Source organism: Sinocyclocheilus grahami, unplaced genomic scaffold (assembly GCF_001515645.1).
Source record: "Sinocyclocheilus grahami isolate Dianchi unplaced genomic scaffold, SAMN03320097.WGS_v1.1 scaffold1127.1, whole genome shotgun sequence".
Lineage (NCBI taxonomy): Eukaryota > Metazoa > Chordata > Actinopteri > Cypriniformes > Cyprinidae > Sinocyclocheilus > Sinocyclocheilus grahami.
This window is the reverse complement of record NW_015506306.1, coordinates 504734-510733: the sequence shown is the minus strand read 5'-3', so window position 1 is coordinate 510733 and position 6000 is coordinate 504734.

The window sequence follows — 6000 nt, the reverse complement described above, 5'->3', positions numbered from 1 at the left end:
CTCCTTGAAGGTGTTGACATCTCAGAGATGTTAATCTGACAGATGGGACAGGCTCTTTCCTGTTTGTCCACACTTATGTCCTGCTTAAGTGCAAAACTAATTTTCTTTAGCTGTGACCTTTAAAAGTCATTTTAAAGGTCATATACTCTATTCAATTTTGATGTATGCCAATGCAGTCAAGACTGTGAAATTCTCAATTTGTAGAAAAATTTAATGGTAATTTAATTTTTCAAGAACTTAAATGTAAAATTGGAATGGAGGTTTATGATGGCCCAAATAAATACGCACATCATTTGTATAGTATTATTTAAAAACAGTAGTTACAGTAGTTTAATAAAAGTGGCACTTTGGTTTGCTCATTTACATGGGGAGCATCTCATTCAAGCACATTTAGTGAATATTTAACATGTTAAAAGCGTGTAATATTTTGGTGATATAATATTTAAAGACCATCTCTCTCACTCTTGGTTTCTGCTTCACCATAACAATTACAAATGCATTTTTGTAGCCACAAGCATGAGCTTGGGTGTGTTTATTTAATCTTATGTAGATCTTGCAGGTATAAAACCTAATCATTACAAAGGTTTTCAAAACAAATCATACACTAGCAAAGAGTAATAGTTTTCAATTATTTTAAAATACTTGGTTCAACATTTATCAGCATAACAGCTCTCTTTACTAATTGTTTAATTCAGTAATATACTTTACCAATTAGAAAGGCATTTTTGGCAAGTAAAGTTATGGATGGCTTGGCACTTACAGAATAGTCTCTATAATTCCTCTATGACATCATTCCACCATTTAATTGTTATATTGTTTTAATTCTCCTACTAATCTCACAGTCACTTCTACACAGGCTTTCTGGGGACTTTTAAGACATATTTTTCATTACTGATAATCTTTTTGCAAGCATGTACTTCAGTAGCAAACTACCTGCAAGAAGAGCATGATTGTTGTACACTGTAAAAAAAATAAATAAAAAAAATTACATTTTATGTTAAAATTTAGAAAAGTGCATTTTCCATAAATACTATTAAATTAAAAAAGTAAATTAGCACTGATTTGCAATTTATCATGATAACAAAATGCTAAAAATATCATTTTTACATTTTACAGTTTTCAATATGTAAAAGAATACATTGAGTCACCTGCTGGGTCAAGGTCAACTAATCCTTTTAAGGGTGAAGCCACCTCATTGGACGTGACTCTGATAGTTCAGCAAATAAAAGTATTCCAGCACTTATTTAAAGGTGGAGTAGTGCACTTAAATCTGTTAAAATGTTGTTTGAAACAGTGATCCACACCAAAACAGATGGCATTTACAATCAAGAAAATTGCTGACATCTTCATTGGCAAAAACAATTAACATTATCATCAAATCAATTAAATTATCCTTTCTAGTAAGTTTATCCATAATGTCTTATTTAAGATGAACAGAACTATTTATTCATCAGTATTTAATGTGCAATCAGATATCATATAATTAGACATTTGAAAGTAAAGGGACTTTCCAGGTCACTGTGATGACTGGCAATCTGTCCAGGGTGTTTCTCATGCCTTCGGCCCAAGACGCTTGGATAAACTCCAGCATTCCCATGACCCTACAGAGGATAAGTGGTTTGGAGAATGAATGGTGGATTGATGGATGGATTGAATTTTCCAGGTGATTTTACAACTACACAACTAATGATCAAGTATCTATATACAGGTGCATCTCAATGTCGGTGTGCTTGACTGGCCAGCAAACTCACCAGACCTGAACCCTTTAGAGAATCTATGGGGTATTGTCAAAAGGAAAATGAGAAACAAGATCAAAAAATGGAGATGAGCTGAAGGCCACTGCCAAAGAAACCTGGGCTTTCATACCACCTTAGCAGTGCCACAAACTGATCACCTCCATGCCACGCCGAATTGAGGCAGTAATTAAAGCAAAAGGAGCCCCTACCAAGTATTGAGTACATGTACAGTAAATGAACATACTTTCCAGAAGGCCAACAATTCACTAAAAATGTTTTTTTTTCATAAGACATTTTTTGTCTTATGAAGTATTCTAATTTTTTGAGAGTGAATTGGTGGGTTTTTGTTAAATGTGAGCCAAAATCATCACAATTAAAAGAACCAAAGACTTAAACTACTTCAGTCTGTGTGCATTGAATTTATTTAATACACAAGTTTCACAATTTAAGTTGAATTACTGAAATAACTGAACTTTTCCATGACATTCTAATTTATTGAGATGCACCTGTATATGAAAAAGGCTGTATAATCTATCATCTTAAATGAAACCATATTAAAATAATATGAAACTTTAGTGAAGGTACTGGGAGTACAATAAATTCACACAACACTAACATAAATAGAAATGACAGATGTCTTTGCTGAGGGCCAAAGGTATATGGAGGTCCTGCCAACATGGACTAGGCTGCTACTGACTATAATCTGCAAATCAATGATCATTAATACTGAACTGCCACACTTCGGCATTAAACCGGACGTTACAGTTTTAGCTCAATATTAATCTCTTCTCTTAGAAATTGGAGACTCAAGTCAACAGACAATGTAATATTCAGATTTTGTTTCATTTTTTTTCAATTTTAGCCAAAGAAAGTGATAATATGGTTTAACAAATTAAAGTGTAACATCAGCAAATAAGAGAAGCAATACTTCAGTCTAAATGTGCATTAAAGATTAGGCATTATTTTGGACAAGGAGGCTTAGTAAGGTAAAACAATTAACTCTTTACTTACATTGAGCACCAACTGGAGAATTACATCTTGCCAATTGCTAATCTACCCAGAAGACACTACATACTATTTAGTCAAACAATATGTGATTGGCTAAAAAGAGAGAGCAAAAAGGGTGGGTCAGAAAATTAACTGGAATTGGATAATTAGATCTATTACATCTGCTTGGGAGTTACTTTAGCCAGAAGTCATTGGTTAAGTATATTAGCTCAGTCACCACAAAGTCTAATTTCATTGCTGCAGATCTCTGATATTTTAAAGCAACTTTTATTTATTCTAAGGTAAACTGAGAGATCAATTCATGTGCAGTCAATACAAATGACATAATCTGCACCAATATCGGTATAATAATGAAATGTCAATATAGAAAATATAATAATATATTCGGTAGGAGTAGACCAGAAAGTAAAAGTCTTTGGTGGCACCCGTCCCAATGACCTGACCTCATAACTGTGGGAAATCTTGGGTTGTAAAGAGCGTCTTTCAAATCATGTTCCCCCCCAGATAGTCTTCCACACTGTGTTAGCCAAAAAAAAACCTCACGAACCCTCAACGGCACCTCAGTACACCCTTTCTATTTATCTGTGATTGATTTTCTAAGCATACCTTATGAGTGATTTTGGCAATAATTTAGTGAAGGAAGGTAATTGTGTTAAAACAATTAACTCTCAATAACGTAAAGTAGATAATTCGATCTAAGCTATTATTCTTGTCACAGATTGTACTTTGGCCAGAAGTCTTGAGGTAAGGGAATTAGCAGCGGTATACTGCTATGGCCTGAGGAGACAGCTGTAGCATTTAAAAAAACGTATGGTTTTATGTTTCAAGAAAGGTCAGATTAGGTCAAATAGTTGAGCATGGTGCTAGCAGTGGTCATGGGTTAATGCCCAGGGAATACACAAACTGATTACATTATTAGTGCCATTTATACTAATGGTTTGATTAACACACACACTGATCAGCCACAACATTAAAACCACTGACAAGTGAAGTGAATAACATTGATTATATTGTTACAATGGCGACTGTCAAAGGGTGAGATATATTAGACAGCAAGTAAACAGTCAGTTCTTGAATTTCAAGTGTTAAAAGCAGGAAAAATGTTCCAGTATTTTGCAGGGAAACCTTATGCCCTGGCATTCATGTGGTTGTTACTTTGACACATGCTACCTACTAAAGACTGTTGCAGACCACGTACTCTCCTTCATGGCAGTGGTGTTCCCTGATGGCAGTGGCCTCTTTCTCAGCAGGATAATGGTGCCAAATACCACAGGACACCTTCAGAGGTCTTGTGAAGTCCATGCCTCCATGCATCAGAGCTGTTTTTAGACTTTTTTAGACTTTGTTCACATGGCACAAGCGTTTTGGGGCCCAGAAAAAGCTAACTTTTGAAAATGGGTTCCAAACGGCAAGTTTTTGAAAACAATGCTGTTATTGTCTCTGTGTAAACTACAAAAACGCACATTTGTGAAAACAGTGATGTCATGATCATGTATATTATGTGTTCATTCGACAGAAGTGTGCGCAGGTGTGTACTGTTTCTTTAAACGATGATATCACCAACTACTGGCCTGGCATGAATAATACAGCGTTTTTATTAATTTTTGTGGATCCATGTGAACAGGGATCATTTGACAACGTTGTCATCTGTAAGTTTTTACCTTTATATGTTTTGCAGAAGCTTTAATTCAAAACAACATCTATTGCATTTCTAGGTACACACTTTATCAGTTCACACATTCCCTGGGAATCAAACCAATGACTTTGGCGTTGCTAGTGCTGTGCTCTTTTTAGCTAAATAAACAATAAAAAATTATTTTGAAAAAAAAAAAACTTCATCCATAATTTATTTGCCACTTGTTTTAAGCATAAACCTCACTAAATGTCTTTTTTGGGAGTCTGACAAGTCACCATTTCATGACTGCTTGTTCTAACAGCTGCTGAACACAGCTTATACTATACTGATATACAACCTCCTAGAGAATATAAACAATTAAAATATAAAGTTAATCACTGTAGCCTACACGTGATATTAACACTTGTAATGATGTGCATATTTTGTCTAACTCTTTTAATCTGATTTGAATATTCAAATATTAATACTTATACAGCATTAATGGATGAATAAGATTTGAAGAATATGGAAAGTACAATTAGCAATTTTCAGTGGGAGTCTATGAGATTTTTTGGCAATGTTGCTAGTCAGCAACTGGAAAACTGTATGATCAGTTGGAACACACAACAGACTGAAGATGTGTGGTATTTGGTAGATAGATTCTGCACTGCCAGGAAGGTCTGTACACACTGGTGTACTTTGATTCAACTATATCTACTGCCAGCAGAGTTTTAACCAGGAAGCTTAAGCTTATTAGCGCCTGGCTTGAAACCAGTGTTGGGGAAGCTACTTCCAAAGCTACTCTTCTGAGGAAGTGAAAACTGTGTTTACATCAGAAAAGTACAGACTAGCATTTTCCAAAAGTTGCTTGTCCACTCTGCAATGTCTGAAAAGGCTCAAATCTTGTTTGCATAAAACATCCTAAACACTCACTGACATGACGATACTGAGAGAAACCATGGGCCTATACCATGAAGACCGTTTAGTTGGCTAGCCAGTTAAGTTTCAGGATAGCTTGTGCCAACCCTGGAATTTAGGGACCATGCAAGTGGCTTGGATTTTAGTGGTGTTCATTGCATTAGTAACTAAGGGCAACTCAAACTACACGAATGTAAGACTGTCTGATTTGTTCTGGTGCTCACACTACACAACAAAGTTTCTTATCATCTATGCACAAAAGACATTTGGTCAAGAGGCAGTCCTGACCAACAGCGAAAAAAATGTTCACACATAATTTCATGCAAGAATTTCACGCAAGTGATTACAAGATTTTTTCTGTTTATACAGTCTGCACTCTGATTGGCTGGATTAGTTCCCCCTGTGGTTGCATCGCACACACTACAAGATCACGTGGCGATAATATCAAACAGGTTTGAAAATATTTCAGCGTCTGACAGGCTCAGATCATGTCGATGATCAGCATCATGGTACCTACAAACCCTGATTGGATTGGTTTGGTTCAAAACTAATTCCATATCCCTGAGTTTGTTCAGCTACCATTATGGTACGGGCCCCAGTTTAAAGCTAGCTCATAATTTTGAGTTGAATGGATCACATGATCAAATGAACATGAACTTTTTGTTACAATTCACACTACAATGCGAAACTGTGTTTTTAAATGTATCTACATGGGAGAGTGAT